The sequence below is a fragment of the Phaenicophaeus curvirostris genome, chromosome Z, assembly GCF_032191515.1.
Source record: "Phaenicophaeus curvirostris isolate KB17595 chromosome Z, BPBGC_Pcur_1.0, whole genome shotgun sequence".
In the NCBI taxonomy this organism is placed as follows: Eukaryota; Metazoa; Chordata; class Aves; order Cuculiformes; family Cuculidae; genus Phaenicophaeus; species Phaenicophaeus curvirostris.
In genome coordinates this window covers 51,652,127-51,672,406 of record NC_091431.1, presented here as the reverse complement: position 1 = coordinate 51,672,406, position 20,280 = coordinate 51,652,127, and the positions used below count along the sequence as shown (strand labels likewise).

At 42.8% G+C, this 20,280-nt stretch overlaps 1 protein-coding gene across 1 annotated transcript in view; it reads left to right on the top strand.

Moving 5' to 3' along the window:
- Nucleotides 1-13,092: 13,092 nt before the first annotated feature.
- LHFPL2 (LHFPL tetraspan subfamily member 2) overlaps nucleotides 13,093-20,280 on the top strand; it is a 119,841-nt gene continuing 112,653 nt past the window's right edge. Inside the window, exon 1 of the mRNA XM_069880744.1 lies at nucleotides 13,093-13,228. The gene's annotated coding sequence lies outside the window, so the exon portion shown is untranslated. The remainder of the gene's footprint in view (nucleotides 13,229-20,280) is intronic.

The window sequence follows — 20,280 nt, the reverse complement described above, 5'->3', positions numbered from 1 at the left end:
TGACCAGTTTATGAAGAAATACTGTTTGCTGATTGTTTGTTTGTTTGTTCATTTGTTTTAAAGAGTGAATGGTTAATCTATGCTGATTATAATAGCACTAATGGAGGTTCAGGGCCATTATAATTCTTTAATTAAATTGAAAGACAAGAGAGAAAAAGGATTCATACTTCTTTTACCGTATGAACTCTATCCGGGCTCCTGGAGGTCCACTTGGCCTGCAATCAGTTTCAGAAAGACCATGATTTGGCTTCAAATCACGTATTTCAGTTGAAAACCGATAGGCAAAGGCACAAGAGTAACTTGTTAGGACTAGTGACTGTCACAAAAAACACGAATCCATGAGTGGCATACAGACAGTAAGTACAGGATATACATAAAAGTATCTGCTGTACCCTTAGTTTAGGGGTTTGTTAGTTTGTTGCTGTTATATGATTGGGAAACCATGTGCACTTTTCCATATGAGGCTGGTTTCTTTGTTTGCCGTTCCAAACCCAGAATGTAGATTCTCTATTTTAACAGTGGCTTTAATCTTAATTTTCACTGTTTAGTACTTGGTCTCAAACTGCTGCTTGGAACCATTTCTTAATGATGTTGAACCATCTCCTGTCTTCCCGCAGTGCTCAAATGACGTGTACTAAGTAAGTCCATGCCCTGCTGTGAATTCTCAGATAAACCAGGATTTTTCCCATTATTGGAGCAAAGGGGTCTAATTCTTCTTAGTTTACTAAATTATACTTCTAATTTTCTTCCTTTGGAATTTCTCCAAGTGCTTGTTCAAGGATTGTAACCAAATATGACTCCTAGGAAGGATCATTTACTGAATTAGTTTTCATGTTGGTACAACTTCCGCTTACCTGTCATTCAGTGACTTTGCACTATCACTTTCTTGTGTAACCATCCCCCAAGTATAAAATAAGAAAAGACTAGGAAAGAACTTAACAGAAATAGTACTAGCTGAAATTTTTAATTTTTCTGAAACTAACTTCCCTACCAAACCCAAGTATTTTAAAGGTTTCAGTGGGATAGTTAGCCAGGTTTATTACTGTGTGGTGGCCAGAGTAGTATTATTTTGTGAACTACAGCTGATGTTACGTATAATTATTGAATTTAGCTATGATGCCAAGTCCTAAAGTGCAGTTAATAGCTAAGTAAAATTACTAGACAATGAAACTGCAGTTTCTATTATTTTGGCTTTGCATGTCAAAATTTTCTTTATTCACTAAATGTCTTTAGGAATGTTTTGGTAGGGCAGAAAAAGCAATGCACTAGCAACTCTGCAACTTACTCCTAGAATCATAGAATCACTAGATTGGAAAGGACCCACTAGATAAGTGGCTTTTTTTCCTTTATAATTGGTCTCTTGCTTTCTCTTTCCTCTTGAGTTTATTAGCCCTATGATTGTCATCAATAACAATGTTTACTTTTAATCAGTTGTGGTATTTTAATTCTCATTTCTTTTTTTTTTACCTTATTATTACCAATGATTACAGTGTCCTCGCAATATCTGTACCAACTGCAGCTACGTGGACATACTGGGTTTCCAAGCCTTGATTCCACCTTATATGTTCAAATAATGAAAGCAGGAATTTCTAGGACTAATCATGGTAGTGTTTCATTAATGTTATCTCCAGCTAAGCAATTTCATTTCTGTTTTAATGTAGCTCTTTCATCACTTTTTGAGAAGCTAATTTTATTCTTACAGAGATGGAAAACATAAAAATGAAATTTAAATTTTTCTACTTACACACAAAATAGTTGAAGATATTGTGTGACTTGACAGAATCACAGAATCACAAGATTAGAAAAGACCCACAGGATCATTGAGTGCAGCCATTTCTATCAACCACTAACCCATGCCCCTCAGCACCTCGTCCACCCGTGCCTTAAACACCTCCAGGGAAGGTGATTCAACCCCCTCCCTGGGCAGCCTGTTCCAGTGCCCAATGACCCTTTCTGTGAAAAATTATTTCCTAATGTCCAGCCTAAATCTCCCCTGGTAGAGCTTGAGGCCATTCCCTTTTGTCCTGTCCCCTGTCACTTGGGAGAAGAGGCCAGCACCCTCCTCTCTACAACCTCCTTTCAGGTAGTTGTAGAGAGCAATGAGGTCTCCCCTCAGCCTCCTCTTCTCCAGGCTAAACAACCCCAGCTCTCTCAGCTGTTCCTCATAAGGCCTGTTCTCTAGCCCCTTCACTAGCTTCGTTGCTTTTTTCTGGACTCACTCCAGAGCCTCAACATCCTTCTTGTGGTGAGGGGCCCAGAACTGAACACAGGATTCGAGGAGCGGTCTCACCAGTGCCGAGTACAGAGGGAGAATAACCTCCCTGGACCTGCTGGTCACACCGTTTCTGATACAAGCCAAGATGCCATTGGCCTTCTTGGCCACCTGGGCACACTGCTGGCTCATGTTCAGTTGCTGTCAACCAACACCCCCAGGTCCTTCTCCTCCAGGCAGCTTTCTAGCCTGACTTCTCCTAGTCTGTAGCACTGCACAGGGTTGTTGTGCCCCAAGTGCAGGACCCAGCATTTGGCCTTGTTAAACCTCATGCCATTGGACTCTGCCCAGTGGTCCAGCCTGTTCAGATCCCTTTGCAGAGCCTCCCTACCCTCCAGCAGATCAACACTTCCACCCAGCTTAGTGTCATCCGCAGACTTGCTAAGGGTGCCCTCAATGCCTTCATCGAGGTCATTGATAAAGACATTGAACAGGGCTGGACCCAGCACTGAGCCCTGGAGACACCACTTGTCACTGGCCTCCAGCTGGAGTTAACTCCATTTCCCACCACTCTCTGGGCCCGGCCATCCAACCAGTTTTCCACCCAGGAGAGTGTGCGCCTGTCCAGGCCAGAGGCTGACAGTTTCCTAGCAGAATGCTGTGAGAAACTGTGTCAAAGGCTTTACTGAAGTCCAGGAAGATACATCCACAGCCTTTCCCTCATCCAGCAGCCGAGTCACTTTGTCATAGAAGGCGATCAGGTTAGTTTGGCAAGACTTGGCAGCACTCACTTAGCATGTGACAGAATCTGAGAGATATAAAAGGCTGTCTTAGTGCTTCTAAGTGTGTGATCCAAGAGATCTTGAATTAACTGTCTTTAACAGGGATCGCTATTACAGGAACAAGTTTTATACTGCAGAGCGATAAGGTCTCCCTTCAGCCTCCTTTTCTCTAGACAGAACAGCCCTACTTCCCTCAGCCGCTCCTCGTAAGGCTTATATTCAAGACTTCACCAGCTTAGTTGCCCTTCTTTGGAGGAGCTCCGTCCTCTCAATGTCTTTCTTATACTGAGGGTCCCAAAACTGAATACAGTATTCGAGATGCAACCTCACCAGTGAAGCCTGCATCAAAGATCCCAGCAAACAGGGTACAAGGGTAGTGAGAAATATGTATTATGTCATAGAAAAGTATAGCAACCTATGGTCAAGTAGCCTCAACCTTCAGACCAGCAAAAGCTCATGTTTAGGTCTCAGCTACTTATACCAAGGCAATACCCTATTAAGCAAAGTGATAGATTCGGCTTCCAGTGAATAATTGGAGAGACAATGGTCTCTACTGGGAAATGCCATAAAATGCTAATTACCGGGCTTCTTCAGCAGGATTTTCTCAGTCACTGAACTTGTTTTTGAAGTTTGTTTTAGCCAGCAATCTGGTAAGTGCAATTTATTGCTAAAATAGAGTAAGCTCAATTACATGAAATTTAAAACCAAATACTCAATGAATGTTTTCTGGCTTAATAATAAATACAAAGTATTATTCAGTTTAAATATAAAGTTGAAGTATTACTTTACAAAAAATGCCATTTTTAGATGAAAAGGCAGTTCAAAGACACTTTATGCAGCACTATGCTTTCTGTGAAAACAAAGTTTCATGTTATAAAAAAAATAAGAGCTTATTGCATCCACTTGACTTTACATTGTTCAAACAAACAAACAAACAAACAAGAATTCCATTACTTTGTCATTAAAAGCTTCAGGTACCAAAACCATTATAAGTGCATTGACACAAATTTGGAATTCTTTTTCTAGAATCCTGCTCAGGCTTTCTGAACAATTTCTGAAGTTACATGATTTCTTCAAACTTATATAAAAGTAGCAAGTAATTTTCTAGTTTTAAGCAAATGGTTGCTCACTCTTCCAACTTTATTCATTATGTGCTTCCTGAAAGTGTCTAATACTTAGGCTATCTTAAATTTAGTGTTCTATGCTGCACTGCACAATGAAGTCTTCTCATTTCAAGAGCTTTTTCATTTTTAAAGTATCAAGTGTAAAACCCTTTGTAAGTCTTATATTATATTTTCTGTTAAAATTCAGAACACATGGCCATGTCCCAGGCAAGTTAATAGTGTGATACCATGTATTTGCCCCGTTGCCAGGAAATTGCTACATAATTTTAACTTTTAGTCCTTAATTGTGCTTAGTGATTGACAGAGAAAAGCCTCCTGGTGTGAGCTGGTGCTGGAGTGAGTAAACAGGTCTTATCAAAAGTAAAGGATCCAAGGATCCATCATTTTCCCGATGACTTTGCAAATGTTTTCATTTTAGCAAGATTCAGGTTCTTCCAGGTTGTATAGACTGTATTTGATCCTCCACATTAAGGAATCACCTGTTGTGTGCCCTCAGGCTGCTTGGGACATCTGAATCTCTTTAATCTGACGCTTGTCAGATTAGTACTCTAGTTAGGCCATAAACATGAACATGATGTAGCCCCACAGGATGTGAAGGATAAATGAATTGTATTGCAGACTTTTTTTCTGAGACAGTTACTCTAACCTGTAACATTATTTTCAATTAATATTTGATGAGTGTTGCAGGTATTTTGCAGCTGGAACTATCTCAAGGTCAGCTTTCAAAATTATGTATTATGTGCTAAATGCCTTCTGGAAAAATGACATACACTCTCTTAAGAAAGATGACTTGTACAATATGTCCTCCAAAGGCTATTTTTTGAATCTTGAATATATTGGAATAGTTTGTAGCAAGATCCAAGCAGATGGAAAAAGAGTTACTTCTTGGGAAGCTCAAATTTAAGCACAGAACAATTCTTTATGCAATTTTTTTTTCCAGAGTTTTGGTTTAAACCAGAATATATAATGTTGACAAAAGTGCTGGCTTTACAGTTAATAAGCTCAAAACCAGAAAGTGAATACTTCTGAGGGAAAAACAAGGATCAAGGTAAAAGCGTTATTCGAGACAGTATAGCTTACCACATACATATTTAAATGAGAATGCCATCCTTCTTTTACACAGTCTGGAAATAAAAAGCTGATAGATAGAGCCTGTTATGCAATTTCATTTTGGAACCGAATGTGATAATTTCATATTATCTGTATTTAGAAGCAGGGAGGTTTCCAATGCATTGTGATAAGAGCAGAAAAGGAAAACAGAGCGAAACTAGAGCAACATGAGATAAGAAAGGGAAAAGATGTTGTAAGGTACTGTATTACACTGGCTGACCAGTAAAGAAGAAGGTAGACTACTAATTTGGATATCTGGGCTGGAAGGTATCACTATATGTTTTGTAAAACAGTTTTAATGGTGTGCAAGGTGTGGAAATCAGAGAGTCTACTGGACAAACAAAACAAAGAAGGGCAATCAAACAAAAAAACAGAGTGCATCATCGTTTTTTCCTCCTTTTCCGTTCTGGGAATGCCAGAGTCCTGAGCATCCAGATAAGCATAAAATATGCTAGGAATCCACTTTGTGTTCTGGAATGTGGGGAACGTGTGGAAATTAGCTCAAAACCAGCACAAACTACCAGTGGGAGCAGTCAGCACCTGTAACTGCTCTGATTTGTGCTGCTCTAGGTCTCACTGACACTCCACATGGAGCTTAGAAAGCCTTTGTAGAATCACAGTTTAGCTCTTCCCTTGGCAGGATTGCTCAATGGGATGCCCAGTTTAATTCTGAAAAAAATGTTTCAATCTGTTATTCTAGAGCTGGGGTTATGGAGTAAGAAGACCTTTTCACTGAACTTCTTTTGGTATTTTAGGTGAATCTTCCCAATTCTTTGGCAATTTCTTCACGTTTTAAGTTGCCTTGAAGAACTTGGCAGTGTTATAATCTTTGAGGTTTTCCTATCATCTAATGATGTTAGCTTTGATGAATGAAAAATATTAAGCAATATAATTTCAAGAAATAGTGCTAGACTATTGTTTTTATAATTTGTAACATAGCCAGTACGACTGTAGGGTATTTTGGAAAAAGTCCTAGAAAATGCTTAATTCATGATAAATAAGCAAATAGTTGACGAACATATTTGAGTTGCTTTTTTCAACTGGATATATGAGTTAATAAAGTAATTTCAGATATTATATGCATGATATCCTGCTCAGGATCATTAAATCATTTGACTGTATATGTTTTCTCCTAGCACTCCTTAGGGCATGACAAGAGATTTTAAGACATTTGAGGATAAATAGATTAGCATGGCCGGATATTAGTGGCGGAATTTCAATAGATGAGTGTCAAATTTAAAACCAGCCTTTTTAAGTATTTATACCTTATGAATGTCTCGGTCTGTTCAGTAGAAAGGATACTGCTAATTTAAATTCCCATGAACTACTGCCTCAAAGTGCACTTAAAAATATTCTCTATCCTAGAGCCCCAGATTATGGGAAAGGAGATGAAACAGCTGTTATTGCCTTTGTGTCAGGCAACGTTTATTTGGCTAGACAGCTTTTTTTCATACATCTTAGAATAATATGTATTTCAAAAATACAGATTAGACACAGCGATAAATCTGGATCCCTTCAGTGAGCCTGAGTGTCTGCGTTCAATTACAGCCTTCTTAAAAAACAGTGGTGGATTCCTGCTTGTACCACACTGGCTGAGTCCCAAATTAGTTTAACAATTACTGTCCCCAAGACACCGAGCTTGTTTCAGAGCTGGAATTTCAGACCTCAGAATACTTAACCAGGGTCAACAGACATCTCTTGATGCTCACTGAAGTCCTTTGTCTCTTCTTATGGTGCCTTTTTTAAATGTCTCAGTCTATGAGACACTCTCTTTTAACTGACCTTGTTTCTTCAATTTCTTTTTATTTTTCTGAAAGCATGCTGCTGCCTTGCATTGGTCTGCATGTCTGGAGAAGTGTTCTCTTCATCACTTTCCCATCAAAGCTCTATGCAGCTCTGTCTTTTGTCCTCCTTACTTGCTCCTAGTATCAAAATAACCTGCATGCTACAAAACTAACTTTCCTGAGTCGCCCTAGACTTCTTTATCCTGCAGAGACAAGAGTCTCAAGATATCTCTCTGGATACTTTGGAATTAAGTCATCTGTTCAGCTTCAGTATGGTTGAAGACAGCTCCTCACCTTTCCTTCCAAAACTTCCTCCCGTTGCCTCTCTTACTGTAGACATCTCCAAGCTTTCTGCCATTCAGCACTCATCTCACCCTAGGTCCTCACAAGCAGACAGTCTAGATATTGTAAAATGCTCACATAAACTTTAATTTGGGTCTGAACTATAAAATTGTTTTTCTCTGAACTTGACAGATTCAATATGATACTGCTATTATCCACTCAGGATGCTGCTGCACACTTTTATATTATCTGCTAGAAAAGGTGCCAATTTTCAATGTCCTTTTCAGCTTTACCACAAACTTTTCTCATCTCTCATTTTCTACCAAAATGTTCATTGTATTACAAACAATCCATGACAGTCTTTTGGAACTTTTTTTCCTTTTTTTGCCAAAAACATTGATCAGCTGTTGTTATTGCTATTTAGTTCTGCTTGTCTATGTCTAGGCATCGGGGTTTTGGCTAATTTGCCTGGAGTGTAAGATGTTTCTGGCAGGGACACGCTCATTTTAGTCTGTATTTACAGTATAGTGACCATGTACCGTGGTCATAGCCATGACCAATGTTTCTACACTGGAGGAATGAACTACTGTAAAATTAGGTGTCATAATTAAAAGCTTATGGGAACTGAGATTTCTGAGGCTGTGAACAAAACTAAACATTGTAAGAGAAAGATACAATTTCTTGGAGATATATCTCAGCTGATGTTCTACATCTTGCTTTTCTTTAAAGTAGAAGAACAAATAAACCAAAATAAAATAATGCCCTCACTCAATTCCCTCTGACTCCTTAGTTCTTCCAGGGTCAAGTCTTCTCTTTAGTGTATTTCCCACCATTATCTGTCTCATTAATGTCTCTCTTTACATATTCATTGGAGTTCTTAAGAAATGTTCCGATTTTAATGTTTTTTTCCCAACATTATGTTTCTCCAATTAAATTCTTCCCTGTGTGTTTCTGTAGTCAGCCCATTCATTTCAACAGAATATTGAAGTCTATTCCAATCTGCCGCAGTGAGAAGGTTTTGGAACAGCAGCCACTTAAAAACAAAACCCAACAACCCCACCCCCACCCCAAACCCTCCAAAACCCCCCCAAAAAACCAAAAAAAAAACCCAGACAGGAAAGTAAATGCAATCAGGGAATAAATCTAATATGAATATATCTGAACGTTATAAAGTTGAGATTGACTTGCTGTTTAGTCTAACCACTTCTTCTAATTACAGCATGTGTACATGATACTCCCTTTGTTAATTTTCAGCTTTTTGTAGACACTATATAGACATTTTTGTATCTTCTCCAGTATTTTTAATAGTTTCCAGTGACTATTCACAGACTAAGCGGGAGCTTAATTTTGAGCCAAATAATGTCTGTTCTGCTTTCCAACCTATATGTTATTTGGTAGTTATTTAGATGTCGTAGCCTCTTTGGTTGTACTTTCTGCTATCCTGTTTTGTCTTCCCTGTCTATATTCTATTCTTATAATCTTCAGAGAATGTTTTCTGGGCCACATCCAAGGCTGTATTTGCTCAGGTGAACTCCAGGAAATTTCAGGGTAAAGCAATCCTTCTAACAGTCTATGGAGAATTTAAATAGCGCAATCAAAATGATATTGGGTGTTACTATCTGGGGTTGTAAGTAAACCAGTGTTTAAGGGAGGAAAACTGCCTAAATGAAGGGAATACATAGGAAGATCTGTGACCAAGAGGAAAAAACATTACATCATCTTTTCCATCTCATGTATTACTTAATCTAAAGTGTGCTTGTTGGACATCTCAGTTTCCTGTTTGGATAGTGTGTATGTGCTGAGTTCTGCTGATGAGTTGTTTGTTTGTGCAGTTGGCAAGATAAAAATATTTAGAGCTGCACATCAAAGCCCATAACGTAATTAGTTAGCATTAAAACCTTGCTACTTCGATAGAAGGAAATAACAAGTTCCTCACACCCATTCCAGATAAATAAGCATTCCAAATTAAGAAAATTATATGCCATGCTTGGATCTATCAGGGTCCCAATCCTTGGCCTTCTGGGCCAAAATCAGGAGATGTCAGAGTGCTGCTTCCTATCTCCTGATAAAAACTGCATGCTTGTGATTGTTTTTCTAACCCGCAGACTCATTGAGCCCCACAGCCTGATGCACCCAGCTTGCCACACAAGTTTCTGCATCCAGGGTAGAATCATACAATCATAGAATCATCAAGTTGGAAAAGACCTCTTGGATCATCAAGTCCAACCATTCCTATCTGTCCCTGACCACCTCATCCACCCATCTTTTAAACACCTCCAGGGATGGTGACTCAACCACCTCCCTGGGCAGCCTGTTCCAGAGTCCCATGACCCTTTCCATGAAAATTTTTTTTCTGATATCTAGTCTGGACCTCCCCTGCCACAGCTTGAGGTCATTTCCCCTTGTCCTGTTCCCTGTTACATGTGAGAAGAGACCAGCACCCTCCTCTCTACAACCTCCTTTCAGGTAGTTGTAGAGAGCAATGAGGTCTCCCCTCAGCCTCTTCTTCTCAAGGCTAAACAACTGCTCCTCGTAAGACTTGTTCTCCAGCCCCTTCACCAGCTTCATTGCTCTTCTCTGGACTCGCTCCAGAGCCTCAACATCTTTCTTGTGGTGAGGAGCCCAGAACTGAACACAGGATTCGAGGAGCGGTCTCACCAGTGCAGAATAACCTCCCTGGACCTGCTGGTCACACCGTTTCTGATACAAGCCAAGATGCCATTGGCCTTCTTGGCCACCTGGGCACACTGCTGGCTCATGTTCAGTCGGCTGTCAACCAACACGCCCAGGTCCCTCTCCTCCAGGCAGCTTTCCAGCCACTCTTCTCCTAGTCTGTAGCCCTGCACAGGGTTGTTGTGCCCCAAGTGCAGGACCCGGCATTTGGCCTTGTTAAACCTCATCCCACTGGTCTCAGTCCAGTGGTCCAGCCTGTTCAGATCCCTTTGCAGAGCCTCCCTACCCTCCAGCAGATCGACACTTCCACCCAGATTAGTGTCGTCCGCAAACTTGCTAAGGGTGCACTCGATGCCTTCATCCAGGTCATTGATAAAGACATTGAACAGGGCTGGACCCAGCACTGAGCTCTGGGGAACCCCACTAGTAACTGGCCTCCAGCTGGAGTTAACTCCATTTCCCACCACTCTCTGGGCCCGGCCATCCGACCAGTTTTCCACCCAGGAGAGTGTGCGCCTGTCCAGGCCAGAGGCTGACAGTTTCCGAAGCAGAATGCTGTGAGAAACTGTGTCAAAGGCTTTACTGAAGTCCAGGAAGATACATCCACAGCCTTTCCCTTGTCCCTTAGGCAGGTCACCTTGTCAGAGAAGGTGATCAGTGGGTACTGTGGTGCAAAGTAACTAGCAGTCTGTTCTGAGGATCAGACAGCACCTGATGGGGTCCAACTACCTGATAGCCGAAATTAAACTGTTTTAAGCAATGGTTGCCTTTTATATTACAGGCAATACTGTGAATCTGTAAACAATTTATTAAAAACTTTGCCTTAGTGTTCTGTGGGCTATCGTTTTCTTATTATGCAGTGTCATCATTCCTATTAGTAATTACTTTATCCAATTGCTAAGCCTGTACTTAATAGCAGGACTGTGTAACTGTTCCTGCTGTGTAGTTTTAAATAGCAAGCAATTTTTAAACAGTTAATGGAGGAGGAAGAAGAGTGTTCTGCTGCCACTGGGTCTACTGCCACAGACACCTTCACAACATCACTCCTTATTTTGTCAGTTAATTGCAGTGAGACTTAAATGTGATTTGGATACACAAGGGTGTCTATGTTTAGAAGCAAAGTCCATAAAGGAATATAGCAGGGATGCATTAATAATTAATTTCCTTTTGTTTTAAGTAAGCTTTATTGAATCAATAGGCACTTCACTTAATTTTCTTAGGAGTTAATTGATGATCTGTGAGAATACTGATCTTTGCTACAAGAATACTTGCAATATAGGTTTTACGCTTTCTAGTTTCATGTTATTGATGGACTGTCATGATTCTAACACATCCGTTTGAAAGGGTGTGGCACATATATCTTTTTGGAATATCTGTGATCTGAAAGTCATAGAGCCACGTGTTATGAAGACTAGCTCAAACTACACTCAAAAATTGGAATGCAGAAGTTGTTATAACTTTTTGAAAATGAATGTCCATTACATTAGTTTTGTATTATCAAGGAACACTGTGACTGCTCTATTTGTGTGAAGTCTCTAGGGTTAAAATATTCTTTAAAGAGAGGTTTATTTTTGGACAGGCCTATTGAGTTGGCCCCTATTGTATGTTAAAAGTGGCTGCTCCTGGAGGTCACAGAGAGTTCAGCTTTACAAAGACACCCTTATTTTGTAGAAAAATGAATTTTCAGAGTCTTTCACAGGAACAAACAAAAATGCCTCTAATAAAACTTTTTTTGAATGTTTCATTTGATGACTTGTCCAGAAAGAAAGGGGAAAAGTAACATAAGGATACAAGTTTGTACAATAATCAGAGATGAAAGCATATGCTCTCTTCTTATTTAGTGTAGACAACTATAAACTAATGTTTCTGTCATTGGCATATGATTGGTGGAGGGAGTTTGTGCTTGTTTCTTACTTTTAAACTTACATGCTTAGGAAAACATTAACTGACTTTTGATTTTCTGAGCAGCACACACTAATTAAAAAGGTACAGATCCAGCAACTGGACCCAACCAGGTGGAATGTGCCCTTGCTCGGTTGAAGACTGTGGAATCCTGGGAAGTGAGCAGGGGTAATTCAGTGCAAGCAAATGCAATGTTGGTGGAAGATACCACTCTGATAGCTCTGAAAAGAGAACTTACAGGACTAAATAGTCAGTTGGTAAACTGCCCTCCCAGGACAGGAGGAGGACTGTTTTAGCTGCAGCAAAGCAAGTTTTGCATTGGTGTCGCAGTTCATTTATGCCTTTGAGATACCCAGGATGATTTAATTTATTTACCCATTTAGTGGCTGGTTTTGTCTACTGCAACAGCCAGTTCCAGTCTAGCAAGCGAAGATGACAATGAGAAAAGCTGTACGAAGTTAGACACCTGTGATGCACTTGCAATGACCAGTGTATTACATGAGGGCACAAGAGCAGGGAACAGCAGAAGCACATGGGAGACATGACCAAGCCTAAACAACAATTTTCTCCGTGGATGCTCTAAATGAGTATTGCTGCCTGTAGACACGTATGTGCCCAGGGAAGCTGTGGCTGCCCCATCCCTGGAGGTGTTCAGGGCCAGGTTGGATGGGGCCTCGGGCAGCCTGGGCTGGTGGGAGGTGTTCCTGCCCAGGGCAGGGGAGTTGGAGCTGGATGATCTTTAAGGTCCCTTCCAACTCAAACTGGTCTAAGGTTCGATGCGCTTAGCATCAGACAGCTTGAGACACTTCAAAATTTACAAAATTCTGGGAGAGTCTGGGCCGTCATGGAGCTGCTTTGAAATCGGAAGAGTGTTACCTAGGATTTTAAAGGAGGAGCGGTGGGAAACCGTTTGTTCTGAGGGGGAAAAATGTTTCGAAAACAGAAGCTTTGCGGATACTTTTTGATACGTTTTCTTGCCACGGAAGCAGTGTGAGTACTGTCCCAGCTCTTTGCAGAAGGTCCCGAGGAAGAGGAACGTTTGGAAGCGGCAGGAGCCGCCGTTCTCCATCCCCGCTCCCCGGGCGGGAGGCGAGGGAAGCGCGGCGGCTCGGGGCTCGGACCCTGCGGCTCCGCTCGGCTCCGCTCTCCGCCGCGGGGGTCGCGCACCGGGGCCGGCGGAGCGGGGACGTCAGCGCGGAGGGGCCGGTCCCGGCCCTCCCCGCCCCTCCCTCCGGCTGGGGGCGGCCGGGCCGGGGCTGGCCGGGATCCCGACCCGCCTCCCTCGGTGCATGGTCGCGGCGGGAGCGGGGGAGGGCGAGCCCGGTGGGGCGCGGGCCGGAGGCGGCGGGAGCGGCGGAGGTGAGCGGCGGCGGGGGCGGGCGGCCGACCTCCCATTCATTGCTCGCCCGGGGCCGGGCTGCGGATCCCCCGGGCCGGGGCCGGGAGGCAGCGCGGCGGACGGGGCTGCGGCGCCGGCCAGAGCCGCCCCGCGAGGGTCGGGGCGCCCGCGGACCTGAGCGCGCCTTCCCGGCGGGGCTGCCCCTGCCTCCTTGTCCTCCCTCTCCCTGCCTCGTAGCCCCCTCTCCCTGCCTCCGTGTCCCCTCTCCCTTGCTCCTTGTCCCCCCCACACCCTCCCCCGGCTACTTGTCACCCCCTCTCTGGCTCCTTGTCCCTCACCCAGTCCCTGGCTCCTTGTCCCACCCCCCCCCTCCCCGTCCCTGCCTCCGTGTCCCCTCTCCCTGCCTCCTTTTCTCCCCCCTCCCTTGCTCCTTGTCCCCCCTACCCCCCCCCCCCGGCTACTTGTCACCCCCTCCCTGGCTACTTGTCCCTCACCCAGTCCCTGGCTCCTTGTCCCACCCGCCCCCCTCCCCGTCCCTGCCTCCGTGTCCCCTCTCCCTGCCTCCTTTTCTCCCCCCTCCCTTGCTCCTTGTCCCCCCTACCCCCCCCCCCCCGGCTACTTGTCACCCCCTCCCTGGCTACTTGTCCCCCACCCAGTCCCTGGTTCCTTGTACCACCCCCCCCCCCCCCCCCGCCCGGTCCCTGATTCCTTGTTCCGGCCCCCACCCCGCCGTCTACTTCTGTGTCCCCCCCCCCCCGGCTCCTTGTACCCCTTCCTCCCTCCCTCCCTTGCTCCTTATCCGCCCCCCCCGGCTCCTTGTCCCCCCAGCCCCGGTCCCTGGCTCCTTGTCCCCCCCGTCCCTGCCTCGTCCCCGCTCCCTCTGCCCCCCTCCCCGCCTCCTTTGCCCCCTCCCCCTCCCCGTGGTCCCGCGGGCAGCCCGGGGCGGGCGGCTCCCGGCGGGAGGAGGCGGGCGCTGCGGAGCCGCCGCGCTCCGTCCCGTCCCGTGTGTGCGGGAGGCGTCCCGCGCAGCGGGGCGGGGTTGGCGGGGTCGGCTCCGCGCGGGGCTGCGGCACCTGCGCGCTCCCCGCCGGCGGCGGGGCAGAGCCGTGCGGCGTGTTGCTCCTTCCCTCGCCTGCCTGCGCCCAGCCCTTGAGGTTCTGCTCCTTAGGGCCCTTCAGGAAAGGGCAAAAGTGTCCGGCACGACTCGGCAGCGAAGCTTTGTTGGCCTCGCTGCGGGAGAGTAGCGGTAACGCGCTGCTGAGGTCGGGTCCCATAATTCAGAATTTGCGGGTGCGTTGGAGCGACGTCCAATAAAACCTGTGCCCGGAGAAGTGCTGCTGCCCGTCCCGCGCGGCAGAGCAGCCTGGTGGCTCCATCGTAGCGAGTTTACGCCGAGCCAGAAGTGTGCAGACGAGATGCTGTGAGCGTGCGTGTCTTGATGAGAGATGTGTTATTAGCAATAGCTGAGAGAAATTAAAGAGCTGTAGCTGACCTCATCTGGAAGAAAATATTATATGTTAATTAAAAGGTTTGGCTTTCTTAGGGGAACATTCCCAGGCACCGTTACAGATACCGTAGCAAAGATGTCTGGGTCCTGCAGTGGGCTCGGGCTGTGCAGGATCACACCTGCGGAGAGACCTGGCGTTTTCAGGGGGGTCACAGAAAACTTTAATCATGGAAACCTTGTAGAGCTGTAACTCATTGAGGCCTAAATACATACAGTGCACAAAGACTGGCTTATTCCAAAAATATACAAAAATATAATCGACATTAATTTCTGGCACTGATCTTGGAGTATTTTCCCCATGTCCACCCATTGGTAGGTGCAGGATGCAGACAGACTGTCAGTCTGCTCTGTTAGTGCAGTTGTTGATGAGAGGATTTTGTCTGAGGCAGTTTCATGGGACAATGCCTTGATTTTCATTATGTGTACTAGTTGCAGCCACTCCAGCTTTAATCACATTGCTGTTTTCTTCACAAGTTATCTCAGTTTGAGTCATGGAGTGGGTTTAATCAGTGTATAAGAAATTGCTCACTTTATCCTTTTTTTTTTTTTTTTTTTAGTTAATCATTGTTTTTTATTAACCATTATGGGAAATGCTTGTGTGATGATATACCTGTGTGTCAGGCAAGCAACAGTATTGTGTCGTTTGCTTTTAAGAATGTAAATTACTGGGACAGCATTTCTGTATAAGAATGTTATAGTCCTTTTTTACTTTTATCTATTTAACTGAAACTTATTCCTCCACGTCTTCTAAGTCACTCTTTGTTGCGTGGGGCTGGTGAATTTGTATCAGGAATACTGCCAGCAAAGACTGAAAGGAAGCCAGTAATTGCTCTCCTCCTTTTTCACATTCTAGCTTGTAGCTGTGAAAATTGCTTGTGGTGTTCTGTGATACAGTAGGACAATGACGTATTAAGTGCTCTGTGCTACCGCATCAGCAGAACCCAGCTGGACTGCAAGTGACAATATAGCTGGCACGAGGCAAGAAACCCTGTTTTGCACACAGTGTACATTATTTTTAAAATAACAATCACATGAAAAACAAGAATTCATTATTGTTTGGAGTGTGTAAATAACATAATTATTACTCATCAAAATCTGTATTTCCAGAACCTTCTCCTTTGTTAGGCATTCAGTGCCAGTTGGAGGGCTCTCCAGTAAAAGAGAAGCAGTGGTTGTGACGCTGGGACATGTTGAACACGCGATGGCGGCTCCTAGCTGATGTAAGCTGCTTACCCATTGTAGGCAGCAACCAGTTTCTAGGGATTTCACCTTCAGCATCTTAAGGCCAACTTATTAAAAGAGGAGAGGAAAAAACCTGCTCATGTAGGAATAGTCCCCCACCCAAGTGATTGGGCTTCCCTCTCACCAGGCAACAGTCCCAGAGCAGTTTGGTGAAGCTCAGAGTGAGGATAAGGGTGGCTGCTCTGCTGTCCATAACTCCTCGCTTCCCACACTCCTGTGCAATCGTGCAAAGGCTCAAGCAACACGCAGCTCCTCTTGCTGTTTGACCCTTTGCACCATCCAGCCTGTGGGAAGGAGTGCAAGGAACGAATTCTGAACTGCTGACGGCTTTTGGGAATGAGAGAATCCATTTTGTGTCACCATTTCTTTCTTCCCTGTGAACAGGGACTTTCTGCACCATCTCATTTGCCACTTTCCTCTCTGCCTCCCTTTCCGCAACAACAGTTCCCATTTCTCTGTGTTCTGCCTAGGGGATAAATCATTTGGGGTGTCAGCATTTTGAACTCACTTGGGAACAAGGTGGTGTGCAGCTGGAAGGTATTACTGTTTCTCAGAGCCCTTTACTTGATGCAGAGACAATTGCTGATGCGATTATAGCTGACAGGTCTGGTAAAGTGTTGCCAAAGACTTTTGCTTAGATTATTTCTCCCTTCTGGGTTTTCGGCTTTCATAAAAATCGCAGAATTCTCACAGGTTGTGGTGCCTAAATTTTTCCATGGAAATATGGAACTAACAGGGTGAACTCTTCCAAAAATTCATCATCCTACATACAGATGAACTGGAATTAAGCTGAATACAGGATCCTTGTATAGCCTAGACAAAAAGCTGGTTTTGCTATCACATGTCTTTTAGAATAGCTGGGGAGGTATGGTCAGATATTCTGAAAGCTGTGTAGGCAACAGTTCTATTATTTTATTTATTTTTTTTTAACTGTCTTCTAAGTAAAGCAAATAGTTTCAGTCATTTTCACATAATGTTATTGAAAGTAGTTAATGCATTTGAAAGTATTTTACTGCTGATCTGAGATCTTAAATTTTTTTATTGCCTTTGTTTCTCCGTATGTTTAGACTTTAGGAGGTCTGACCTAAACCTCATTTAAGCATTTCAACACCAGCTAATTAGAGAATAATCAATTTTCCTATAAGTGTTTTCCTGGAAGATAATTTTGTGGAAGGTAATTCCAAAGAAAACAAAATTAAAAAATAAAAAAAATAATTAAATTATAAATTTCCTGCAGAAGAAAGCAAATGGTTGCAAATATGACCCATCTGTATCAGTGGATCAGGAATAAATCTGCAATTCTGGACGCAGGGAATACATTTAGCGGTTGAGTTGGTTTATCTTTTCCATGACCAAGCACAAATAAATCATAGCAAATGATATTTAGAGACTATTGTGCTGTTCACATATTCAATAGGATCCAGTTTCTTGATTCAGTATGTGCAATAAAAAATATAAAAGAAATCACCATCTGTTGCTAAGGATTAATTTTTCCAGTTTTCCTTGTCTTCTGGTCTTCGTAATCATGCTGTGTTTCTCTGCCTGGATCAGTGCTGTGAAGTTAGATGTGAGCTCTTCAAAGGAGAGTACAGAAAGTTTAAAACATAGCTGCATGAACAGAGTGCTGCAGTGATATTTGTTCCTTAAAACATTTCGTATTCATTTAATTGTTGTTGGTTAGGGTTTTCTTTGAGGGTTTTTGGGAGGCCCATGGTGAAAGCATGGAAACTAAACAACGAATCATGAAGTTGAAATACTTCAGAAAGAGCGAAACAAGGTCTTGAAGAAAGTGCTGTGTTGTAGCTAGTGAGAGGACTATAATAAATGAACCTAGGCACAAAAAGAAGCCGTGCTTTAAGCTGATTTTTAGATCTTTTTATTTTCACTTTTGTACAGCTTCTAGTGCTTAGGAAGAATTAACAAAATAGTATTGCTGGAGCAGCTGTACAGCCTCCATGGTCTTTGATGTCAGTGGTCCATTTCAAATTACTTCGTCTTAATACTGCCTTATTATCTTAAAGACTGTGGAGATGTTGCTAGATTCATATTTTATACATGGCATCTAACATCTTACTGGTGAAAATGTCTTAGGTTTGAACTAGCTTTTAGAGTTTGCTAATTGACCTTCATGTTTGCTAATATCTGACGCTGCAGATGTTGTGTGTATTTTCATGCATCCTGGATGACAATTCCCCAATAACGGTATTAATGCTGTCACTCTGTTCCAGATGAAGAACAGTAAGTTTTGTAGATAAAATCATATAATAACCTTTAATATTACAATTGATATTTATTTTTGCTGTATTTTTGTCGGCCTTTTCTTCTTGCAAGATTCTGTTTGGTCCCAAATAGGTTCTTCTGTTACGGTGCTTTAGGAAAAATTTTGTAAGTATATTGCTAATAGAAATGGTTAACATGATAATTGCAGCAACTATAACCTGGGCCTGGTCTGAACTGTATGTTGCACTGGTTTACTAAAAGCAGTACAGTTTTTAAACCAGCTTCATTTAAGCAATGTGGCATCTCAGGGGGACTGAGACTTTGAGTAGCTATGACAGACCTTTCTTAGTTCATCTTCCAGCATAATCCCTTAAACCTGCTTGGAAAGAATCACCTGTGATGTGGGAATATAAATTCAGTCTCTGTATTTGATCTTCTGTTCAGATTGCAGGTAGGGTGCCGGTTGGTTACATCTGTGTTTGTAGATTTTGCAATAGTGTTCACTGGGAGATTATCTGAAAGCTAAATCGTTTACATAGGTCAGTGAATTGCAGCTTGCAAGGCTTATGTCTGGGATCATTGCAAACAAATTTTTCAGAGTTTTCATTTAACTTTCATTTGTCAAAACCTAACCTCATCACTGAAGTGCGTGGTGGTTCTAATGCACTGGTTTTACATGCTGGCAAATTCATTTGAGAGAAACTTTATTTTAATGGTTGCATACTCTTGTTTTGTCTCTGTGTGTGTGTGTGCATTGCTTTGGTATGTCCTGTGCAAATAGAAATTTTGTGGAGGGAAATCTGTAACAGAAAAAGTTCTCATACATAGGGGTGGTGGGTTTTCCCCCCCCGAAATGTTAAATAAGTGATATATATGCAGTGGTGTAAATATAGTTGCTATTGCTGCAGTAGAATGCCTGTAAAAGAGACAGGGCTGCAGGTATGAAAACAACTTGTAACATGTCTAGAGTTCTCTAAAGCAAGATTTTTATGGAATTTCACAAGAGAGTTCTTAGTTTGCAAAGAGAAGGGCAGCATCTTTCTGCACATCTGTTTAGTGCTGATGAGTAGTAGGTATTGAATTATGCTTGTAGTAAAAAGAGGCGTGAGTATCTCAAGCAAATGCTAGAGCTCTCTCAGCCTTCTATGGAGCTCACTTATTGCACAAAATAAGGCAGTAAGTGTATGTGGTCATCGTGACAATTTTAGCAGTTGCAACTATTCAAAACAGACACCTGATAAAACCTGAGCATTGTTCTGCCTGCACAGGAAAGTCTGAATTATTTAAAGAGAAAAGTTTAGAAAAGTTTAGAATTAAGTTCTAGTCTAAATATGGAACATACATAGATTTTACACATTGAAATCAGTTGTACGTATGCTAATTTTAAATTCAGTCATATTTGTGGATTTTTTTTCTATGCTTTTAGAAAATTGTTTTAACTTGTTCAAAATTAAGTGGTGGGCCAACTTTGACATGATAGTGGAATTATGGTTTTATGCTCAGTAGAAAATTCCATGTAATGTTATGTCACTTCTTTCTGTGTTGATTTTTCTCAGGAGAGCGTTGCTCTGGGATGAGTTACCTTTCAAAATTTTCTTTAAGCTACTGATAGACATACTGCATGACACCAGGCACCAAAGATTTTCCACAGGCAATGCAGCTGAATGCTGTGCTGAGATTCTAGATAATTTAGCAGAGGTATCCAGTTTGCAGAAATGTGCATGAGGTCTGTGTTGTGCATACATATTTATTCAGTCATTGGTCATGATCATGACTGATTAAAATCAATGCAATTACCTACAACCAGTCTTTATATCTAAGTGACCCAGACCACGTTCCATGACAGCCCTGACCTAGCCTTTCTTCACAGCCATATTTGGAGTACAGAAGGATGTAGCTTTTCTTGAGCTTGCTCAAGGCAAGAATGGTACATGTTAACATGAAAGGGTGAAAGTCCTGTCTAAAATAGACAATGTTCTGCTTAATTTGTACTTGACCAACCTATATAAGAGGAATTTACCTAGTATTTCTGTTGTGCTTTGCGTGCATTGCACAGTAGATGTGCAATCTGTTTTTTTTGGAGTACATCACAAGTGTTCTACA